This window comes from Ochotona princeps, chromosome 20 (assembly GCF_030435755.1).
Source record: "Ochotona princeps isolate mOchPri1 chromosome 20, mOchPri1.hap1, whole genome shotgun sequence".
Lineage (NCBI taxonomy): Eukaryota > Metazoa > Chordata > Mammalia > Lagomorpha > Ochotonidae > Ochotona > Ochotona princeps.
Window position 1 is genome coordinate 902,294 of NC_080851.1, and position 25,707 is coordinate 928,000.

Consider the following 25,707-nt stretch of genomic DNA (forward strand, 5'->3'; position numbering starts at 1 on the left):
AGGGGAATTGCAGTGCCTTCAAATAACACTCCACTGATCAATATTCATATACCAACCTATAATCAACTTTTAAAATTAATTTTTCACCTCAATGGTATTTGCTTAATTGGAAAGAAATTCACAGCTCTCCAAGAGGAAAAAAATGCATATTTGTCAGAAGACACCAGTAACTGTTAAAAACTGGTAAAATTTCAGTAGGTAACACATTTCTTGCTCACTTAGAGACTAACAGGAGAAATTAGAATTGTACAACTGGCAGTTCTTCCCAGGATGACTTCAGAAGTCGGAGCCCCTTTGATCCCTTAGCATCAACCCCAATACCATGGAGAGAACCCAGGAGACCCAGTAGGTCAGGTGCAACTACTGGCCAGAATTAAACACATAATCACCTCCCTTAAGAGTGCAGCAGGAGACTGGTGGTGCGGAAGAATGGAGAAGTCAGTCCTCGCATGTGAAGTGACGACATTTGAAAACCCACAGTATTCCTACAAGCTGATGTATGTTAGCAACGTTTGAACTGAGGAGTTGGCTTGATAAAGATTCCTCAAATTTATGTGGGCAAGGTTTGTCTACTGTCCCCAATCACCCACTAAATTACCCACTAAATTTATAATCACTTAATCTAGCTTAAAATGTGCAATCATCAGCAACCAAGCAATAATTTCACAAGACGCATCTTTGTGTGATATTCTGACACACACATTTACATATTTGATGGATTTTATAATAATGGCAATTCTCCGTCCCTCTAAGAGTCTGTGCATTGTGTGTGTCATGTACTTGTCAAGCCATTCATTGATGTATACTAATTTAATCCTCACAGAACACTTATGGAATAATTGTGATTTCTGTTTGGGCTAATTGCTGATTGCATTGGGAAGTGAGGACTGGAACGCAAAGTTGGTCCTCAGGTGTTGAAGGCCCTATGTCCTCTGTGATGGAGCAGAGACTCAATGAAGCAGCCAAACCTTGCAAATTTTTCCTTGATCCTTCATTCATGGAAGTTCTGCATACTAGAGGAGTAGCTTAGGCCTACAGAGACCATGCACCTGCCAGATACTAGAAGAATGACCTTAGTGAGCAAGTCACTACTGTGCAAAAGCTAGGCTATGAGCAGGTGCACAGTGTGGATGTTGGGGACACGCATACACAGCATGGCTGTGGGCAGGTGCAGTGTAGAAGTCAGGGATACACCTCTACACAGCATGGTTATGGCCAGGTGCACAGTATGGAAGTTGGGCATACACCTCTACACAGCATGGCTGTGGCCAGTGTGCAGTGCAGTCATATGAGGCCTCCCCAAACTGCTGCTATTCAAGCTAAACACCTATTTTGACCTAGGTAATAAATATACAGACTCAAAATCACGGCATGTGGTAGCCATTGTCAACTTCTTACTGATACCATACACCTAACAAAGCTACTGAGTCTAACCCTTCTTTTAGAACTGTACCAGCTCTTGCATATGCTGTAACTATCACTGCTGTGAGCTTTGTGGGTTAAAAAACTGGAGCAGTGATGTGCTGGGATGAGGAATGGACAGAGGAAGCCCATCCCGAATTAGCCAGCTTTGAACCCTGACTCCTTTAAACACAGTGAGGTCCTAGTGGCTGAATTAAATGCATGAGCTCACTGTGCTGTGAACGCAGCTCCAGGGAGCAGGTCCACACATCGTGAGCTCCCCTCCTCAGGGGACTGGTCTCTGTCTCTCTTCCTCTTTCTCATCTGTGAAAGCTTCCAAAAGTTCAGTGTTTTTCACAAACTACAATGAGCATTTTTTTTCTTTCAGTTATTTATTTATGAGGGATAGAGAGAGAGAGAAAGTGATGTCAAACATTTAGTTTATGCCGCAAATGCCTGCAATGGTCTGGAACGGACAGACTGGACTGAGAACCCAATCCAGACCCCCACAGGGCTGCAGGAACCCAGATCCCTTCACCACAGCTGGTGCTTTCCCAGGTAATATTAGAGTGCCTGAAATGTTTAAGTTCAATAACGACCCATTTCAGTGAATATGACTATTGTAAGGATTGTTTACACACTGACTGCTTCCATGGGACACAGTTCAATAGATTCATCTTGCATTGTCTGAAATGCGCTCTCTCAAAGCGGTGCCTTTTGGCCAGTTATACGATGAATCTGAGAAGTTTGAGGTCGTGAATTTTGTTTACTACCAATTTTATAAACCTGTGGACATACTGTGTTCGTGTTTCTATTTTTTTTATTTAGCAGAAAGATATGTTTTCTCGCTAGTATTTCTGTGGCACTATTGGATAGATATTTCAGCATTAACAAAAAGATAAACCACATGACCCTTTTTCATTTCTTCTTTCTCATGAAACAGTTCCTTAGGCTCAGGAATCGCCCCTTCCACACTCCCTCACCCTCCTCCCTCCTAGACTGTTTTCAGTCTAGTCCCTCAAAACAGTCACAACTCCATCATTCGTCCATTTAACTGTATCCTGACATTGTAGGTCTAGAGAATGGCACAAAGTCCAGTGTTCCGGTGTCAACATATATTTAACAGTTTCACTGGAAGTTCTTCTCTTATTCAGAAGTAGAGATGCATACTGCAGTACATCTCCACTTCAAGGCTTACTTGCCCCCGTTATTCAGACCCTCTAGATCAATAGATGTATATAAATCCTTACCTATGTATCTATTGATCTTGTATTTTACCCAAAGATTGCCTTATACCAGAGAAAATATATAATATTTCCATAGATATATTAGAGATTTTGAAAGTTATTTCTTAATCTCAAGCATTAAGTGGCAATATTTCCCATGCCAAGAAGTTACATGAGGCCTGTGATTGTAGGTGGGAACACCACCCTCTCCTGTGCACAAGGAGAGACCAATGGAGCGTCCTTGGCACGCATATGCCAGGTGGAACTGCTAATAGGATATGACAGGGGTTTATCTGATTCTAGAAGAGACACGATGTCAGAAATCGACAAGGGAAAACAATGTTTTAATATAGCTGATCAACTAACGATCATCTAAGTCACTTAATCATTGTTGGATTTTATTTTTGTGTGTGTTAATTTTCAGTTTTGAATCATGGCATACTTTTTAGTGTTCTATAAGTCTCCACATTAAAGCTCTAATAATCAAAGAGATTATTAACCAGCATTCTGTAAATCTCCATGAGAAAGAATATCATAACAGTTGTAATTTCTGGAGTGACTGGTAAGAATTCTTATATTCCTATAATTCTATTTGTAACAATTGTGTCCATGTATCCATATATCATCAGGAAGAGAACTGAGGACACTGGGGACCGTTCTGCTGAGGTCTCACCCTGACGGGAGGGACACATTGTTGGCAAACACAGCAAAGGTGGGAAGCCCACAGTAGCTCAGTGTGGGCCAGAGGGAAGGGCAGGTCTTCGAACTCTTCCCAGGTCTCCTACATGAGTGACAGGGACCCCACTTCGTAGGCCATGAATGGAGTGGAAAGCTGGGAGCAGGAAGCTGGAGCCAGAAGCTTCAGCTGGGAACCGAACCCTGGAACTCTAGTGTGCGACGTAGGTGTTTTAATTGATGTCTTCACTGCCAAGTTAAATGTCTGCTCCAAACATTCTGTTTTCTAACATCAGGAAACTTGCCTTAAATTACAACTTAATTTATGTTTTTCCACAAGCAGACCTTTAGACTGGGACTTGGAAACAGGTAATTCATTTACAAGGTGACCCTGGGAAGCACAGGTGAGGGGGTAGAGGGATAAATTTATGAATTGAGAACAAACAATAAAGTGTGTGTTAATAAGCAGTTTGCCATTGTTGACAACCATGCTTTAGTTCTGCTAGGGACTCTCAGGGAAGCCAGAGAGACGGAGGGATGCTAGGCTGACGCACGTATCCATCAATGCCAAACTCTCGTTGCTGGAGGGTTGCTCCTGGGGGTGTTAATTACCCAGCAAAGCCGAGTGGTTCCAGAAAATGACTGAGCAGCTTCCCCAGACAAGCCCCTAAGCCTTCAGGAAAGGAGCAGAAAATACAGAGAATCAAGCCAATCCAACAAAAGCTGAAGCACCAAGGATCCTCAGCACTTGCAGAAAACCCAGGGGGTCCCAGGGCGCACATCAGAGGGTCCCAGGGTGCACATCAGAGGGTCCCGGGGTACACATCAGAGGGTCCCAGGGCGCACATCAGAGGGCCCCAGGGTCCCAGGGTGCACATCAGAGGGTCCCAGGGTCCCAGGGTGCACATCAGAGGGTCCCGGGGCGCACATCAGAGGGTCCCAGGGTCCCAGGGTGCACATCAGAGGGTCCCGGGGTGCACATCAGCCACAGGCGCTGGGAAGGCACACGACACATGCAACCCTGCAGTGATCCTATTCTACGCCTGCATGCGTGGGAGCAAACCCAAGCTCTGGAAACAAGACAGGGAGGAGCAAGGACCACGCCAAGGCGTGCACGGGGATCAGACGCAGACCCTGTCTGAGTGCCTGCATCGCACACTGAGTCCCTGCTGCAAGCCAGCTCTTCCCCTCACTTACCAGCACAGCAGGCAGACGAACTCCTGGGGAAGGAGGAGCCACCATGGTTGGAGTCTATATCACTGGCAAATGTCAATATTGTATAGTCTGTCAATCACCTGCTACACTTTTTATCCTTCCATGGCTAACAACTTGTTGAAGGAGGCTCTGGCATGCCACAAGTCCCTCGTATGCAGTCATGTTCAGGACTGGGACTGGCTGAGTGAAGTGCCTGCTTATGTTGGTTACTGTGGCTCTTCCATCCAGCTTCCTGCTAATACAAGCCCTGAGATGCAGCAGTGACGGCCCGAGCCTCTGGACCCTTGTCACCCACACTGGAGACTGAGGTCGTGTTCGTGGGTCCCATCATCAGCCTGACCTCACTCTGCATGGTGCAGGCAAGTGGGGGAATCTCTCTGTGTTCCTATCTCTATCTTTTTCTCTGTCTACCTGTCCCTGCCCCCATTTTACCCCTCAAATAATGATTTGATTTTTCAACAGCTGTTCTTGGCTTTCAGTTAGAGTTTGTCTTTGTCTTTGTGGTGACAACTTCAGAGCTATCATCAATCATGTTTTTGCCCTTTGCACTTTTCCATGCTAAGCTTCTGTGGGCTGAGGTGTGAATCAGGTTAGAGAACATTTTCTTCCTCCAGTGTCCCAGATCTATTAACGGCTGTGCTGTCTAATCTCTCCACCTCGTTGGGAGGATTACTGAGAGGTGATTTAAGTGTGACATCGCTTTTCAGTTATTGGATTGAAAATCAGACTTACTTTTTAAGAGCCTCTTCTCTCGTTGTGGAAAGGTTAAATTACAATTGATAATTCAAAATCAGGTGCTACTGACACCATTGTATCAGCAAGGAATTAGGCTGAAAGGAAATGGAAACAGTATCCACTACATATCTTCTGAATAGGGGAAAGCAGGCAAAAAAAAAGATGATTAAAATAAAAAAAATGATTAGAATGAGCCAAAACACACAAATAAGAAGGAAAAGACCATTGAAAGAGTGGGGAGGCATGAATGCTCAGTTTACACACATGCTCATTATCCAAGCTCAGAGACGCTTCCGGACCATGTTTGTCTAGGCAGTTAGGACCTGCTTGGGGTGCCTGCACCCCACCCTGGAGTGCGGGGTCCGAGTCCCAGCTCCACAAAACATGCACCTTGAGAAAGAGCCAGCGATGGCTCATGCAGCTGGGTCCCTGCTCCCTGCATGGCAGACCACCCACGTCGCAGACCAGACCACCCACATGGCAGATCAGACCACCCGCATGGCAGACCACCCGCGTCGCAGACCAGACCACCCACATGGCAGATCAGACCACCCGCATGTCAGACCACCCACATGGCAGACCAGACCACCCACATGGCAGATCAGACCACCCGCATGGCAGACCTGACCACCTGCATGACAGAACACCCGCATGGCAGACCACCCACATGGAAGACCAGACCACCTGCATGGCAGATCAGACCACCCACATGGCAGACCAGACCACCCACATGGCAGATCAGACCACCCGCATGGCAGACCTGACCACCTGCATGACAGAACACCCGCATGGCAGACCACCCACATGGAAGACCAGACCACCTGCATGGCAGATCAGACCACCCACATGGCAGACCAGACCACCTGCATGGCAGAACACCCACATGGCAGACCACCGCATGGTAGATCTGAGTGCAATGATGGCTCTGGCTTGGCCTAGCACTGGCTGGTGCATCACTGGGAAAGTGAAATTGCAGGGGAAAGATCCTCTGTGTCTGCGTCTTTGCCCCACCTCATATTTCTGCCTTTCAAATATAGTGAGGAATAAATTAAAAATTTAAGAAATGTTTTCAAGCTCATCACAGTTCACCATTTCATTACTTCCTTCCCAGTTTCTCCAAATCCTCATCAATTCCCTCTCACACCTGCAAGCATTAGTTCTCCGTAAAACTTCCCCCGCCACCTGTGCCCTTCTCGGTGCGAGCTGAGGCTAACTCAGTGTACCTTCCCCTCAGCAGCAATACCACCTGCTCTGTTCCCCTGTCCCAGGGAAGGGCTACCCCTGTGATGGAGAACAGAGTGAGCCCTGAAGAAGGGCAAGAGTCAGAAATGCACCACTCATACCAGTCAGGCTGATGGCTTCAAGCTGCTAGAGAAAGGGGCATCGTAGGGGGAGGGGTTGTTGGCACAGCCACAGCAGGGAGCACAGAGCATCAGACTGGGCATTCATGATCTGCAGCAAAAACCAGGGGGGGGGCAAAATTGGGTGCAGAAGAACAGTTAGGTACAGAAGAGTTTGGGAAGGCACAGAGCAGAGGGAACTGGGTGAGAACAGGAAGGACAGAAGACTCACAGGTGACAGCAGACAGGTGTGCTGCATGGCCTGCTTGGTGACAATGGAGCATCCTCCCTTCCAGCCCCCCCCCCCCCCCCCCGTCAATGGCCCTCATGGAGGGGAGTGGGCTGAGGCTGTGAGAGTGGACACTTTCCTGGCTGTGACGGCCCGCACCCACCAGTGTTAGATCCATAGGCAAGGGCCGTCATCCAGTGAAAGCCCTAGCACGACCATGACCACGACCACGAGCCAGGCAGGAGCCAGGAACTGCTTGGGGAGCAGGCTCCCATTACAACAAGGAGCTGGGCCTTCAGTACTGACTCACACCGTAGTTGGGGCTGTCTTATGGCCTGACCTCACAGGAAACGACGTTCAAACAGTTTGAATAGCAAAGCCATCATGTCTTATGTACACATCTCGACAGCCTGTGAGCAATTTTGCCAGGTCTGGGAGGTGGTCCGAATCTCATCCTGGGCAGCTTCCTGGCCAGTGCCTGCTGTACAGTGCCAGGATCCACGACTATTTCACGGACCATGGTCATCGCTGGGTACACAAACCTTTGCCAGACTGAACTAAAGCAGGGAACATGTGTGAAGGAATGAGGAGGACAGGGCTCTGAGCTTATTCTCATGAATGAAACACGCTCTTTCTCACCCAGCAGGTAGAGCCACAGAAGCAGAGTGGGCAGTACTGGGCACCCTGAGGCTTCTATGGAAGTGAGATGCCCCATGAGCGAGTGCTTGTTCCCACCTGGCTTCCTCCACCATCATCCCCCCAAAAGCCCAAAGGGCCAGAGAGAGGTGAGCTTGCCCAAGACCCCTGCACACGGAGTTCTTTTCAGCCCTCAGCAACTGGAGGTGACGTCCCCTTATGACATTTAGAGGGAGCATGGAGCGTGCAACAGTTCAGCCAGTGTGCACCGGGGCATGCAGAGGGTGGCTGGCCTGGCTTTGGGAGTTGTATCTGTTGCTGCCTGAGAGGGCTGTGCAGCACACTGCCCTCATGGCAGCCACTGCCCGGCCACTCCTGAGCACTGGCCCTCACAGACACAGTGAGGGCAGCAGCTCCTGGCACAGTGCGTCCAGGCTCTGCCAGCAAACAGAACTGCAGCGGGGCACCCACATGTCCACTTAAATCTCTGTTCTGGCCGGGCAGCCTCCTGGTCCCTCGGACCTGGCTGTGCGTGTGTCCTTCTGGTCTCCCACCTTTCCACAGTTCCCATCAAATGCTGGAGAGAAGAGTTCGCTGTGTTTCCTTTGCTTTCCAGTATTTCACAATCACTGTGTGGTTCAGCCCAGAGCTGCTCATTTCCTGTTACAGACCTCAGGAGAAGGAGCTAACCATGGGAATAAAGACAGGAAGACGAGCTAAGGTATCACAGTCCCCGCCAGACCCACTGTTGGACAGCTCCCACCAACTGCAGGGCAGTGTGAGTAGTTGACAGTTCCAGGCCACTGGTGGCCTACCGGTGCAGCTGATCCAATGTGGATGGCCTGGCTCAGCTGGTGTGGCAGCTGTGGTTCCACGCATCACATAAGCTCCCTTCCTGTTCTGTGCACCACCCAAGCCCCCAGTTCTAACTCCAGGCCCACTATGTTGAGAACCTAGAAACAAGGCCAAGTGCAAATACGTCACACATCTGCAGGACATTTCCCTATGTGACTGACAAGTCACTATATCATTAGTAGAAAACTACAGGGTCGCAGCCACCCCATCCTGCACGGAGCACCACGACACTCCCTATGTTTCTACCCCACCTTCCTCTGAATATGCAGCTGGGCTCCACATCAGACATCTGCCAGAAAAGGAAAATCAGCCTTCTTCATGGGGCCCTTGCTTTGTTGAGGACTTCCCCTGTTAGGACCTTTTTGCATCTTGACCTTTCATAAAAGAGGGAGAGAACTCTGTCCCTCTCTCCCTGTCTCCCGCTCTGAGCAAACATTTCTTCAGTGTGCACATCCCTTGTATAACTGTATGCCTCTGCCATTGGATTCTTTACAAGTGGAGGGAAGACTCTAGAATAAGCCCAGCAGGGTGCTCCACAACCCACCACAGGTAGAAGTAGTATATTTTGGGCCCATTGAGCCCAAGTCAGCAGATAGCATTTCTGTGGCACCAGCCATTTGCTAGGATGGAGGCATGGCAGCTCTGCACACCCTGGGAAGTAAGGGTGATCTGTGCCTAAGCTCCAGTCCAGGGCCCTATATCAATGAGGTCTGCCTGCGGTCTGCCCAGAGCTCAGTGTTTCAGGGAGTTATTGCAGTGAAAGGAGGACCCCAGAATTACCCTGGAAGCCAAAGGCTGCAGTTCTAAATATTGGGTGTGTCTCCCCAAAATCAAACAAAACAACAATTTTAATTATTCACTACTGTTCAGGTGGATACATGTAGTTCACAGTACCAATAGTTGAACATACCCAGACTAAGAGGTGTGCCTCTAAAGTGTGTGGAGTGTATGGGAAATCAGTGCATTGTGTAGAGTGTGAGAGAAAGAGGAATGGAGACAGCCACAGAGCAGCTGATGGGCCCTGTCCTTCAGCTCCAACCTGGCCCTGAGCTTTGTTACCCTTGACCCACTTTGCTGTTGAAGTGGCTCAGCTATTAGATTTATTTAGTTATCATCTCTTCTTTTGGATCATGCACTATTTCTGAAGACCATGATTACCATGACTCAAATATTTGCTTTTCAAGATGAATTTTGCAATCATTTTGCCAAGAATAGGAAAGGAAAGACAACAAGCTGCTGAAAGTTGAGTGGAAAAGTGACGCAGGAATAGAAATCTAAGGTGGGCTGGTGTCTTTGCAATAGTGATGCCGTCTACCTGGGGACATGGTGTGTTTATCATACAACTCTCTTCAGCCCTTGTCAAGGTCTGAGGCTCCTATACAGTGTTGTTTTTCCACACGCTTACCAGCCCTGCTCTGCCTGGAGCATTGCAAGTTAGCAGAAGAAAGCTTTCTTTGAGCATCGTGTCTGTCCTCTGCAGACATGGCTGCCGGTTCCCAGGGTGTTGACAGGTGGCTGGGATCTTCCACTTGCCTTCCCTCCACTGCAGAGTGGAGTCTGCACAGCTGGTCACATGGCTATCACTCCAAACTGCTTGAAGGACACCTCACATTTCCCCAAGATCTTCCCAGGCACTGTCCCAGGTCTCATGCTCATGTACTCCGAAGGGTTGCCTGGTGAGGCTGCTTCACCATGCAGAAGCCTGGAGCTCTCTGTAGGCACCTGCCGTTTCCATCTTCTCTCTGTGAAATGAATGCCCAGCCCACAAGCCAGTCTTCAGATACTGACGGAACCAGAACTGCCCTCCCTGCTGGTCAGATGCGTGAGCTGCCCTCCGGAAGCCCCCCCTGCTGCTCGGAGGGCAAGCAGGCAGGATGTCATGGACATCACACTGACATCTCTCTGGTGTGAGTGGAACGCGGCCACACAGGATTCCTCTTCTGTAGGCATTCACCTTCCGCCCTGTTTCAGGTTCTCCCAGAGCTCCCTGCTTACTCCCTGAAGGCGCATTAGCTTCAGAAAATCACAACTGTATTTGAGATGAAATATTCAGGAGCTTCAGTTTGTTATTTTAATCCCAACATTTAAGGGATGGCTTTGTCCAATTGTTCCTGCCAGTTGTTTTCATTTTCACGTGGCCCAGTGGATCAGCCTCAGAAGGGTTTGGGGATTTGTCTCACAGTAAGAAAAACACTTGTTCATATTTTGATGAATAAACACTCCATGATTCTAAACACATGCATTTTCATTTATTTTTGTTTCCATATGTGGTACTTCATAATTTTGTATATGCTAGCATGTGAGCCGCTTCTTTTTTTCAAGATCAAACATAATCAGATATGCATGAGTGGTCCTAACACACACACACACACACACACACACACACACTGTGCTCCAATTAGCAATGGGTTAAATTGGGTAGCTACTAGACTCTAAATGCAAATGTACATGCATTTATGAACATGTTTATGATCTTTCGTTTAGCCCTGTTAAATAAAGGACAGATACCAAATTTACTCCAAAATGTTCTTAGGATTTAAGATGATCAAATGCTCCTTATTTGATAATGGCTACAACAAACAATTGTATTAATGTTATTTTTAGTCTTTTTCTGAAAACATTGACGGTGTGCATTCGTAGTGAATTAAACCTCTGATGGCTGCTGGTCTATGAGGGGTTTTGAATCAGTGGTTGTCGCAGTGGCTGGGCGACAGTGTCCGTGGGTTGAGCTATGCGTGCATGTGGCTTTTTCTGCCATGATCAGCAGGAACCAGAAACCACATTCCCTGTTGCAGGCCACACCTGCTGCCCCCTGGGAGACGGAATCCCTGGCACGGCTTTCTCTATCACCTCATCGCTCAGCTTGGTGTTTCCAATGCAGCTTTTGATCATGTCCATGTTGCCGGAAAATTGAGCTATTCCACCAGATTTTGAATGATGTCTAGAAAAATATTATTTTCAAATCCAAGTACTAAAACATAAATTTACTTTTTTGTTTTTCTCTGTTTTTGCTTCTGATTTTGAGTATTTTGTTATCTGTACCTTAAAAATGTTTTCTCAGTAGTTTTAAAAGTTTATTTTAAGTTTCAGAGACATATCTCTTACATTTGTTGGCTTTTGTTCCAAGGAGCAGTCGCCTGGGTATGAACTCACAGAGCCCACAACATCAGGCCTGGGGCTAGAACGTGAAGTTACTCATTGCCATTTCCCTCACAGCTCCCACATCCCGCTGATACACAACTTCCTTACCAACAAGCTGGGTCTTTCTCAGGAATATTCAGGAGTTACTGTCAGCTCTACCTTCAGTCTCAGAATGACTTTGGAACGAAGGAAACAGGTCGGCTAGATTGCTAGTGTGGAAGCACTCAAGGACACACTGCAATGACATGACTTTGCATGCCAAGCTGGCACTGCACCTTAGCAAAACGTACATGCCTGACAATCTCTAAGTTTATATCCTGAAATGATCAGGTTCCTGCAGATTACAGTCCTTCCTCTATAAACCTTCATCTGGGAAAACGTACAATCAATACCTTACATACTTAACAACCCCTCATTTTGAGCAGTTCATCTTGGAATATCATTGGCAATTTACATTCAACTAGGATGCTATCATTTAAATAAATAATACACACAATTAAAAATGAAATGCATATGCCATGTTCTGGCTCAATCAAGATTCCTCTTCACTTTTTGTCTTTAAAGTAATAGTAACACCATTAAGAAAATATTCATCTCTAAAACAAACATAGTTGCATAGGCCCTCTGTGCATGAAAGACTTACGGAAGACTCAGGGAATAGAGCATAAGAAGGACTTACAACTGGAATAGCAACAAAGACGGGATATAGAAGGGTGTGTGGCTGCTCGGGGAGGGGTCAGAGACAGCTGTCAGACACATGTGTGGGAGGAGGCATACGACTGATCACCCAGAGGCAGGGAGCAGCTAGCTGCTCAGTGCCACACACATGGCACAACACACCACACACATAGACCCTGGCTCTAGCATGCCTGAGAAACAACGGACTGCCACCAAGTGCTCTATTGCTTTGCCCACATGGTGAAAGATACTTTTCTTTCTCAACATCTCAAAGAAATTAAATAGTCCATTAGTGTGATTCCTAGGATACAGTTGGAAGGCCTGTTACCCCAGAGAACAAATTTTCATTCTCAAGTAAAACCAATGTGAGATACTCGTTCAAAGTGAGAAATATATATTGGATGTAATAAAACCCATTGCAATACTGGCCTCTGCAGTAACTTAGCATCACCTGGTCAGTTCTGTGAGAACTACAACTGGGAGAGTTTTCTGGTTCACGGACATGCTGAACGGGAGGCACCACAGCCACTGGGTGGAGTTGGCCCATGCGGTGAGATGATCCAGTTTGCTTTTTGTTGCTTCTACTACAGAAAACAACTTTTCCCACTTTTATGATAGGACATGGGGCTAGAACAAGGTGACCTCTGGGGTTATGTCCTTCCCCTCCCACTAACAGAGCTACCTCCTTGAATGTCTGGCTGCCACTCAGAGGTTTCTCAGAAGGTGGAGGGGAGAGCACTATATGAATGCTCACAGCCCCAAGCGGCAGAGAGTGAGCAGGGAACTGTAAGCTTTCAACAATAGCCACTCCACCGGGCATCCGTGGCCCAGATGCCTACCACTAAGTTCTGACCAGTCAATTTCCCTGGCAAGGTTTACAGCAGAGACTGATAGAAGAAGACTTTTAGAGAGGGAAAGGTTTCAAGGCTACAGGTCTAAAATAGTATCTCAAAATCTAAAAAAGGAAAAGAAAAACCTTGTGGACATAGAATAAATAAATCCTCAACCAGTTCCAATTAGAGCACATTTCTGTCTCTTGAGAATAAGGGAAATAAAATGCTTCAAATAACTGAACTTTAATACTCTAAGATGTGACAGAGCAGTAGCCATTTAAATTTGAATGAACAAGTTTTTATTAATGCTACAGAGGTCATAACTCTGGAAGAAAAGTGTAATGCTGACATGACATGTGTTTATGCAGTAGGTCCTGTCGAGTGGTGATAGTTATGTCCCAGTTGTTTAAGTTTAGATTCTGCTGCATAATGACAGGAACAGAGCAAGGGAGGCAGAGGTGGGGGCTGGGCAACATAGTTCCACAGGAACTGAAGGGAGAACCGAGGGGAACGTGCCCCCGGTCACAGCCAGAAGAGTGGAGGGCAGGGCCTTACGGCAGCGTCCGGGAATGTGACGTTTGCTGTTCCACGTGTGGCCATGGTTCATGGACTGGAGTGCAGTCATCTCTGGGGTGGAAAGCAAGAACTCCCCCACCCTGTTAGAGTGAGGATGGGGCAGAGTTCTGCACGGCAGTGATGGGCGACTCAGTGCCTCACCACACAAGCCCCATTCTGCCTGCCTTGCTGGTGTTGACAAGCTCGGGTCTGAAGGAGCTGAGAGCTGCTGTGCCTTCCGTTGATCTCTGGCCAATGCGGAAGAGTCACATTCAAGAATGGGCTTGCATTAATAGCATTCCAGACACAGCCTCAGACGGGTAGAGAGAAAGAGAGAGATCTTCAAAGTTTTCCACATCCTCCTTGTCTTGGTTTTGTTTTTCTTACATGAGTACCTACTGCACATGTTTCCATTTTGTCTTGACATTTATGGAATTATCTACTTATAACTACTACTTATAATTATCTACTTATGAACGACGTATAACTGAGTTATAATTCATTTTCTACTCAGGTGTCAGGTTTTTGTTGCCATTGCTGACAAGTTGCCTGTGACGGCTTCACCCTGTATTGGAGTGCCTGACTTTGCATTCCAGTCCTGTTTCTGACTGCAGCTTCTTGCCAGTGTGCACCAACAGTGATGCTCAACCAAGCAGGTACCCCTAGTCATGCAGGAGACTTGGCCCAGCCTCAGCTTTCATGAGCACTTGGGGAGTGAATCAGCTGATGCGCTCTCTCTGTCTCTCCCTCTCTCTCTGATTTCCAAATATTTTCAAAAATGCAACTTAGAAAAGTTTTTAGCAAATTTCAAGTTTTCAGTGGTTGCATTTGTTGTGAAATTTTAGTTAGTACTGCGGAATCTGTACTTGTACTTCTGAGCTTCTCCATGTGGGTCTTAGTGCCATTGCTGGTCTGGTTTAGTAGAATATAGTCCCACCTTCCACTGCATGCCCCTACCCAACCACTCACTCTTGTTCAAAGAGCACTAAGTCAGACCTCATTTCCCACACTGTGAGCCTTGCCCTTAATCCTGATGACACAGATCTGCACCATCAGATCCATGGTCAGCCGGTCCCGTCTGTGTGCCCCACTCTGCCGCCTCTCCATTTCTGCCTCTGCTTCCTGGTGCCAGGCCCCAGCTGGCACCCAGCTGCACTTCCATTTCTGCCATGCTTGCTACACTCATGCTGCACACACCAGTGCGATGTGAACACGCACGGCAAGCAAGCACATCTTGTCTCTGCCACCGCATTTGCTCAAAATCCCAGCTCCTCAAAGCACTTTACCTGGTTCAACTGAGGCCTGCCTGATTTCAAAGTCTCGCTCCTCCGACTCTCCCACTCACTGCTCAGTGACTTCTGCTAACTCCCTCCAGTCAGAAATGTTCCTGCATCAAATTGCACAGCTGGTTCTTTCTGTTCCCTTGGTCTGAACTCAGGCTAAGCAACTCAAGGAGGTCCCTCTTTGTCATCCAACACAAGCCCAGCTCCTCACCCCGTAGCTTCATGTCATGGCACTCTATTTCTTCCTAATTGCGTTGTTTTCTACCTTTTGATACCAAATAATGCACACATAATTTGAAGCATTAATCCTGCTTTAATTACACTGTGGGCTAACTTTGTTAATATTTAATTGAGTTATAAGTTGGGAATTATTAGTATCATTAAGCAAAGAATGTCTAACCACGTCTCCACTGGTAATTTTAGTAACTTATAAAGGAACCGAGTGAGTCTAATTAAGAAACGTCAGATAAAATCACCCTCATTTGCTCAAAGGTTCAAAGACATTTTCCAAAGAAAGTAGAGCAAAGGTTTTCTCTTAAAGCCACAAAGACCTGAGAGGCACATCAGGAATGTCACTCATCTCACGGCTAATGGGTGGCAATAAAAGTTTCAAGCCAGCTTTGCAGGGAAAAGAATGCTCCGTTTTAACGTTAAATGGATGATATTTGAGGCCAGAATGAATGCTCCCTTTCCACAGAGAGTTAGAGATGGAGAAGTGGCAAGCATTGAGGACTTCTGCTCATAACTTACAGCTTAGTAATTAAAAACAATAAAACTTTTCCATTCCCCCTCTCAATTTATATCACATCACTACTAATGGATTACTTTGACAGTATCCATGCAGTAAGCCTGAACCCAGGTTAAGGCTTAACCTCAGTAGGAAGGTTCAGAACAGTCAGCATCACCAACACGATACTAAGACAGGAATTTTCTATGTGACCCTCAGGGTTCAGCTAGGATTCCAGTGTGCAAAGCCCACCTGATTTGGTTCTACCAGCATTTAGTCAAGCACACAGAGATACAATTCTTACAAATATGTACAAGGTATAACTTAGAAAAGCAAAGATTAAACACAATGTTTGGTGATCCAGAAGTTGCCAAGTAGGGATTGATTCCTGCACTTCTAAGAGAGACCCCAGCCTGGCACAGTCACGCTGCCAAGCACTCCAGTAGGGCTGGAGAAGCATGTGTGTGCTGGCAGACTGTCCCAGCATTGTGCTTCCCCAACAATCGGATCCTCTCACTATCTCACCTCTAGGGGTGCCGTGGCATCCCTCCACATTTGCTCAAACAGCCGGTACCAGAGCCACTTCCAAGAACACAACAGGCTGGTCCTGGCAGGCAATCTTACTCTGGGTGGTATTTCTCAGTGAACTTGTATTTGTCAAAGGCAACTGTATTTTGTCTTCATCTTTGGTAGTACAACACGAGCACCGCAGACCTGGGTCTCACCTCTGTGACTTAGGTCTATGAAGTTGTCACCATCATTTGTACAGTGTCTGGCCGGGACATTTTTGTCACAATTGGAAATCAGGACAGTCAGGCTTCTGAAATGCAAGCCCCATGAGTGAGCCCACATGTGCTTTAATTGACTTGCAGCAGATTCTATTTTTTTTGCATATTTAAGAAAGCCCAAATTAAAAGATTTTTTAAATTATCAAACAACAGGAAAGACTGGACCAAGTGAAACATTGACACAGGTGTGATCACCAAGAGCGGCAGTGCCAGGCCAGGCTCAGCAACAGCCTAAGCACTATCGCCCAGAGGAGTGATGCAAATAGAATAGAGACCAACACACATCTGGCCTCAGGCTGCACGTCCACACCAAGGTGAGATTTCTGGATACTTTGTCCCTTGGAAGTAACCCCATCACAGAGCAAGCCATCACTGTACACGGTCAAAGACAGACTTTGAGGTCATTGTGTTGGAGCCCTGTTTAGACTAAAGCTCACGCATAGTCCAGTGTGGTGTTGAGGTTAAGGAAAAAACTTTGATGTATAGAATCAAAAACAGCCACCAGGACTCACAGGCACTGTTTCAGAATTGCAGTTTCTGACCTCAAATTCACATCCTGTTTCTAGAATCCCAGAGCTGCACCTGGTCTTACCAACAGTCCCTAAGAAGAGTGCAGACTTGGCTACCCTAAGCCAGAAAACTGTCTGCATCTTTCTCTGTGTGGCATAGAAGTGTTGGCCAACATTCACTCTGCTCCAAGATTACTTAGCTCTAGACACTTGCAACTTGAAGCCAGGACATGCATTGAATCTAGCAGAAGCTAGATCCGATAAATGCAGGCAGGGAGGTGTGTCGGGAGGAGCCTGCCCCAGTGACTTTTCAGGGATCTCGGCTCCCTTCCCACCCAGCACCCGGGACGGACAGCTCTCCCCACCCTGACCAGTGCAGCTCTGGAAGGAGCTCCGCCAAGGCTGCGTCTGCCATTCCCAGAGATCTCTCCAGCAAGTGCTTTTTTTTTCAAATATCATTTTTAGCTATTTTATGTCGGTGAGTTCATGGCTGACTACTGCACAGAACAGTTTTCTTTATCATTGCTCGCCTGTCAGTCCAGCTACAGGCTGCGGTTATTTTGTTGATTCACAAGGAAAGAAAAAAAAGCCAGCTACGTGGCTGGCTGGAGTGCTGGAGGGAGTGGGAGGTACAGGATGGCCCATAGCCATGCAGAACAATTTGCCCTGGTATCTAGGGAACTAGGGGGTATCTGTAAGGGAAAAAAATCAATCTTGCCCTGTATCTCAGACATGCTCTTGTGCTCAGGTGTTGTTCAGGGGTCACAGAATCCTATCTCCCAGGGCAGAGAGCACTACAAATTTATCTCCCCATGAAGCAAAAATGGCTGCTGGTTGGCTTGTTCTAGCGTAGGCATTACACCATGTTTAAAGCATGTTTTATGGGCTTTAGTACTCTTGTAGCCTAAATTGCTAATTCAGTGGGTTAGCCACCACTTCTCCCAGCCTTCAAAGAAAAATCCCTTTCACCGAAATTCCTTGTTACATGAAAACATGCAACTGGATGCCTGTTCTCATCCAGGCAACACTCAGTGTGAGCTGCAGGTGTCCGTCTACAATGTTGGAGAACCCGGAAGTTACAGTCAGCTCCATGGCCATCACGCCACACTTGCTGACTTTTGTCCAGTTCTGTGGCTTGTTCAGAATTTTGCAGCCCTCGAGGTTTACATTTTTATTAGACTCTCCATCACTGACAGGCACTCTCTGTCATATGCGAGGGCTAGGACTTGTTGCCTACGATGCAGTGTGCTGTGTGTTGCCCTCCAGCAGACAGCACCCTCCACGGCACAGCTCCTAGGGTCACTGATACAATGGCCACGGTGAGTGCAGTAAGACTGGTGGCACTGACTGTGGGTGAATAGCCTGAGAGCCTGCCCACACATGAGCTCCCCTAGAAACGGTCGTTCTTGCACTTTCTGTCCCCCTTTCAGTTTCAATGCACACATTCATTATTATTTCAGTGTGAGCATTCCTCTCAATGAAATGGTGTTGGAAGATGTCTGGGTTTGTGGAAAAAAACAAGCAAACAAAAAATCTCAAAAAGTAAACTGGACTCAACAAACAACATTCACTTTGAAGATGAAAATTCAGATGTTTTAATTTTTAAAAATATTCACTTTTTAGCCCAGATTTTCAAAGGCAGATGGCCAAAGCAGTTCACATGTTTTTTACTTTAATCCCTGTAATCACATCATCCAACCTATTGAGATGATCAGTTCCACTTATTCAAACATCAATATCCTTCATTCTCACAAATTTTAACTCTGTGGTTGCACCATGTCATGTTCCTGGAGATATTATCTTGTCCTCCTTAACCCCTGGGGCCTTGTCTATCTCTGACTGACCCTTGCAATGCCCTGGGCCATCAATGCTCTGTAAGCAAACCGTCACCTGTCCAAGGCTTTCACAAGCAGAGATGTTTCCATCCCGTGCTGGGAGTGGCCTGTAGGACGTCTCAGTCCTCAGTGATCTGCCAACGTTCAGTGCTGGCCATGCAGAGAAATAAGCTCATTTCTCTGCTCATCTCCTGCGTATTGAACAGGTGATGAATAATGTTCTGCTTGCTGAGTTGACGATTTTTCAGGATAATGAAATATATGACAACTTTGCATGGACTTTCATAGAAAAGATTGTAGGGGCCCAGCATGGTAGCCTTGCGGCTAAAGTCCTCATCTTGCATGTGCCAGGATCCCATATGGGTACCGGTTCTAATCCTGGTGGCCTCACTTTCCATCCAGCTCCCTGCTTGTGGCTTGGGAAAGCAGTCAAGGATGGCCCAAAGCCTTGGGACTCTGTACCTGCATGGGAGACCAGAAAGAGGCTCCAGGTTCTTGACTTCAGATCAGTGCAGCTCTAGCCGTAGTGGCCACTTGGGTACTAAATCAATGGACAGAAGATCTTCCTCTCTGTCTCTCTTCTCCTCTCTGTATATCTGACTTTCAAATAACAATAAATACATCTTTAAAAAAGATGTTGTGTATTTTCTCCTTGTTCACATCAGGCAAGAAAATAGTCTTTTCCTACAGATCTAAGCTTGGCAGGAATCGCTTGGTAATAATTTTGCAGGGAACATTTATTTTGTCCTATATATTTGTGAGGACAGCTGCTCTGATGCAGGAGTGAGTGCAGCTTCCCTGGGATGTAACAGCCCATGTCTCATGGCCTTGTGTGTGATGGAGCCTGGGTAAGCAGGAGCTCAGGGCAGTGTGCCCCTGGGCACCTGGGAGAATGACTTGGCTGTGCCGTCGCTGCAGGACCACAGACAGGACCTGGTGTCTTCCTGCCCCATGGGCTTATGGCACTCGGTGTGTCTGTGTTTGTGCACATGTTGGGGTGAAACACAAACACACAGGTGTTTGACTTCAGTCCGCGTGCTTCGTGCTTCCCTGGTGCCAAGCCTCTGACTTAGAGTAGCCATCTTGCTTCATCCACTTGCTCCCAACAGCCCTGGGACCCAGGGCCACACAAGCTCTGGACTAACGGAGCAGCTTCTGCTATTCATTTCCCACTGTGTCTATCACTTGGGTATATATTATAAGATGGTCAAGTGGAGCATAATAACTGCTCATGTTTATGGCCATCAGACGACATTTCAATAAATGCAGGCAATGGGCGTGAGCAGACTATAGTACTGAACTATCCATCATCTCAACCGCTTATCACCTCTGTGTTAGGAACGCTGTGGTTCTGCCCACTAACTGCTGTGAAATATACGGTGAACTGTTGCCAACCCCACGTGTCCTCTGTGGCTCCAGGGCATGGGAGACAGCACCTGCTGCCAGCAGCACTCCAATACTCACTAAACACTCTTTCAGTATCGTCTGATCCCACCATCCCAAGAAGCTACTGTTGACTCTTCTACTCTCTACTGCTATGAAGCCAGTTTGGTGGCTTCTGCATGTGACACTACAGGAATATTTTTGTTTCTGCACCTGATTTATTTCACTCGACACACATTTTGTCTATCAATTTGACCAGCATTTCCCAAGATGACTGCCAGAAAATGAAACATTTTAATGATTGGCTTCAGCCGCCACAAGCAAACAGCAAGCTTTCATTAAAATTTCAAGACCTCTCTGACACTACCCTTTCCACAGTGCTCTCAGGAGGGCATGTGAAAGGCTTGGGACAAGGTTTTACATATTCAGAGTTTATATAAATAACTGCTCAGTTCAAAAACATCTCCAAATATGCTCTTCCAATTAAGTCACATCTTGACAAACTCATCTTTGGAAATTAACACCTTCCTCCAAACAACTTAATCAAGCAATCAGGTTGCCTAGCACCTATCTGGGTCCCAGTGCACCAGATAGGAGCCAGATATGACTGTAAAGCCCTGGGAAGTTTCTAGAATGGATTCCAGTGGGCTTCCAGTAGGGTTTCTCAGAAGGGTTCCAACACTCAGATCCGTGCAAGGTGTCAGCCCTGCCTGTATACTGCACAGCTACCTTGAGGGAGCAGCATTAAGAGGGCACAGGTCCAGACAGCTCCCAACCCTAGTGTTCTGGGGTGTTGATCAGGACACCTGGTCACTTGAAGACAGCAGGACACTCTGCACTTAGAGCAAGTGGGCTCATGAAGTCCCTCCTCCTACATATAGCCATGAGCATGCTCCTACCCGAGCCAACCTCCACCCCAGTCAGCTTGCACAGCTGTGACCTGGCAGGCCAGGCAATGAGGTAGGGAGAATCAGGCTGGAGATGTTCATTTTGCCACACTTTCCTATAGGGGAAGGACTCCAACTAGGTACTGTGCCGTGGGATGCGGTGTCCCGGTGGCATCAGAAGCTGAGTTGAAGAAACTGTACATGACGGGACTTTGGAGTGGCCCAAAGAACAGAGGTGGGCTCCATACTTTCCTTACCGCTAGAATTCCCTTCCCAGCCTTCTGCAGTCCATCAACTTTCACATCCAACTATAGAGCAGTATACACATCACACAGAAAGCAAAGTCAGGAATAAGTACAATTTGATGTGATCTGACTCTCAAATGTTCACATAGTCAACACTTAGTCCCTGTTTAATGGTGGAAAAGATGTGGTACTACAAGAAGTTGGGCCTACGGGAGATACTGGAGGCCTCTGGGAAGCATCACCCTTGAAACGGGTTGCAGCAGACCCATGAGATCATGAGTTTGCTCCCAACAGAGCAATTACAAAGAACATGACTGCCCCCCATGTCCCACTGCTTACTGCCTCCCTATGAAGTCTCTTCCCATGTGCTCCCATTTGATGCCATCGGCCCTGGGACCTTCTCAGGAGCTAGCCATACTGGTTGGAAATGCAGACCCCATGTCTGTAAACAAGCCAATGCTCTCCTTTATAAGGTACCTGGCCTCAGGCATTCCTTCACAGTAACAGAATGCAGATTAATGCATAAAGTAAACTTAAAATAATGAACACATTAGATCAAAGCATAAGGGATGCAGTGTGTATACACAGTTTATAGTGGACTAAAGACATACACAGAGCCAAAGTGAAAACTTCGCTTGCAGGAGAACTCCAAATGCCAAATGTCAGCCAGAGCAGCAGCACACACTGTTCTGGAGAGCTGCAGTAGGATGTGCTGCAGATCCGCAGCCAAGGCTAGGCAGGAGCGGCAGGACACGCTGGGTGTTTGGCTGTCCTCATCCCATGCCAGGGTGCCTTGAATGGAACGCCATCTCTATCAGCTAGCAGCCAATAATAGCATACGTCCTGGGAGGCAGCAGGGTGCCTAAGTGTGGGCCCCTGGCACTCCATGGAAGATCCAGATAGAATTCTTGGCTCTGACTCCAGCCCAGCCAAGCACCAGCTCTCGTGAGCATTTAAGGAGTGAACCAGCAGATAGAAAATGCTCTCTCTCTCTCTTCCCCTCTCTCTCTTTCCCTCTCTCTCTCTGTCTCTCTCTCACACACACACACTGCTGTTCTGTCTTTCAGATAAGAATGAATAAATAAGTACATAAATAAATAAATAGATAACTTTTTTAAATGGTAGATGAATCTTTAAGGAGAGGAAAGACTAGTGTATAGCCTCAGGGTATTTCTCTGCAGCCACAGCTGCTGAGACGCAGGCCCCAGGTTCCTTATTCTTGTTCCTGCAGGAGTTGGATCTCAATCCCCTCCACTAAATGTGTTGTACTGATATATCTGACCTCCAAAATGTGCTTCCACTTCCTCAGGATACTGTAACACACTTTCTCTCGTCCACTGTGCATGAAACAGTACGACTAAATGCCACCCAGCAGGATTCCTGGGAGGCAGAAGGAGGCCCTGGTCCTCACCCCTTCAGAACTCATGAACTGAATACTGCAGGAATATGTGGCCCTGATGGCAGCACAAGTGCAACCCTGCTCCCGGTGTCGCGTCAGGGCAGGGCAGGGCTGAGCAGCTTCTCCGAGACAAGGAGACCTGAATGTTTTGGAGGAGAAGTTTTGGGTGTCCCTTTGGAATCTGATAAATACAGCATACTTGCATGATAGGGACCTTAATGAATACATAGGCCAGAAAGAGATTTGTTAGCACTGCAGGGTGTGCATACGACTGCATCCCTAAGCACTTGGAATCAGATAGCAGATGAAGGCAGACTCTCCCAGGCTCAGTTGCACTGGCGCATCTCAGAGGAGTAAGTGAGCACCGAGAAGTGTCTTTAATGATTAATGTAAATTAAAGTAGATAGGAGAATTGATAGAGCCTCATGGGATGGGACTTAGTTTAAGCGAAAATACAGATCCAGAATAGCATAAAATTAAACTCAACTAGAAGAGATCTGGCTAGTGTCATTACCTATTTGTGCAGAACATGAAAGTTTGAAAACTTTTCAGGTATTGGATTTTAATCTATAAAAAGTCACTGAAAATTTTGAGCAGCAATTTTATACAGGGACTAATTTTAGATACATAGAGAAACAAAATGGAGCACACACACAGTGGAATATCATTCACCTTACAAGCAGAGCAACACTAAGACGGGTTACAAGGCCCTTGAGGACAGAGTACAAGGTGACCAAGCTGTCGTCCAATCACAAACACCATGAGATTCCCCTCATCCGAGGCCCCCAGAGCATCAAACTCATGGTACAGAAAGAGGGTGATGGCTACAGTGGCTGTGGGAACTTCTGTTTGGAAAGAATAAAACCAATAGAGCTTTGGAAACAAGTGCAAAGTTCAGCGTGATGTGTTCATCTGACTGTGCACTACCAGGGTGGTGATTCAGATTTGAAACTTTATGTCTTCTGAAATTTAACCATGACATTTAAGTGACTGCTTGAAGTGAAAACATTGAGTTGGTAAGTCCTCAACGTTGGGTGATTGTAAGAATGGAACTATCATGCCTTTTCTGTAATACACAATTATAATGAAGCTATCATCACAGAGAAGCGAGTTGAGAGTTATGTAGGTAGACAAAGCAACATGTTCTTTTCATTCCTATATTTCTTCATATGGTGCTCAATTAACTTCTGAGTCAATCTTCTTTTCAGCTTTACCACACCAGGTCTTGGCAAGGAAGAGGTGGACTCAGCCTGCAGCCTGCATCTGCAGCAGACAGTGAGGGGATCCGTAGGTGAGAGCCAGGGGGAAGGAGTGTGTCCCCCCGGTGAACCTCTGACCAGTGTCTGTGGAAGGACACTGCGAATCTTTTGCCATGCACAACCAGAGCTAGTTGAAATTCCTCTGGAAGGGCCACAGGAGCAGTTAATACGGGAAGGAATAGACCGGAAACTCCCTGGTCCACAGGCAGATAATAGAAGAAGCCTGCTAGACAACAAGGCTGCAGCTTTTCCCTTTCAAAGCTACTGACACTCCTTCAGTGCTGCTCAGAAGTCAGACCCAGAGCCAGCGGCTCTCTGTTTTAGCAGAAGCCTTACCATGCCTTTTGATACCAGAGGCAGACACAACAAAAGCACACAAAAGAGCTAGGTTTCTTGGCATGAGAAAGTAAGAAGAATTGACAGCCAAGTGAAAACAAGCAGCAGTGGAATGAAGAGTCAGCTGAGCTAAGCAACAGCCAGGGAACAAATGTGCTCCACGGACTGGGTTAGGGAGCCAACTTGATTCAGCCTGCAGAGACAAGGGTGTCCTCGGCAAATGCTGGGGTCACACAATTGAGCTTATTTACAATGATGTATACTAGCTGAAAACATTTTCTCTCCATAGAATTAAATAAAAATGATTCTGTGTCCAGTGTGGCTGAGCCGATCTTTCACTGCTGGTCAGTAGGTCTGGGGATGCAGAGGAAAAGGCCTGGGACTTGGAAGTGCAGACCCCAGTATCTGCCCAGGGCCTGGTCGCCTTGCTGCCTGGTGCACGGGCAGCACGTTGAGCCCTGCCATTCCCCACAGGCAGCTAGCTGCTTCTGCATCTCTATTCGCTGTCGGCAGCGCTTGCAGACACTCTGTTCTCATGTACCTGCATCTGTTTTCTCATCCCTGTGGAGAACGGCGGCATCCTCCCCTTAGACTCCCACGCCAGTCACCTGCTCAGCTCTCCAGGCACTCATGAATCCATCTTCCTATCCTCTCTTACATGTGGAGATTCCATGCCAGAAACTCTGCTGTGATGTTTGATTAATGCCTTCCCAGCACACTCGTATGCTGTGTAGATTTGATACCAGCTTGGATCATTTCCACTCCTGGTCACTTGGTCTGCACGTGATGATTTCCTAACTTCGCCCAGCCAGACTTGGCAGTCTTGTCATCTTTGAAGGAGGATCCTTCTAGTGGACAGGCAGACCTTGTTTCTGGTACATTTGTTTCCAGGGCAGTCTCGGAGCCAGAGGCAAGCACAGTGCTGCTCCATGTAGTGTTGTTTATGGAGAAAACCTGCCTTGGTGCTGTCTGTGCCGCTTGCCCCGAACTGGTCTCTTCCACCTGCCGAGAGTGTCTGGCTACTGTGTGTGTGACTCATGAGAAAGAACAGAGAGCTTGGATCTGAAACCCAAGATACAGGAATGCTTCCTCCAAATCTAGCTTACTCTGGATTTTTCCAATCCAAACCTGAGTTTCTAACTTCTGTCGGCTGGAACTCCGTGTCTTACATGAATTTACAACGTCACTTGAATGTTGGTGACGGTCCTTGGAAGCAGCTTAGATTCATGCATTGCTTCATTCATTCATCACTCTACTTCAGAAAACTGCTGCTGCTGACAGAAAATGTCTTTGGAACAAAATGGAGATACCATTTCAACTCTGGATCTCCATAACTTTAGTAGAATTGGGATAAAATCAATATGTGCATGGCTTCCTTCAACAATACTGTCTCCATGGTAAATAAAAATATAAAATACTTACAATTACTTCTCTTTTAGGTCACCCCAAGTGACAGCTTGAAATTGGTAGCCTTTAGGCTAAAATTCTTTTTTCTCCCTACTTTGTGCTCCTATGATCCTGTCAACTGTCTACTGTG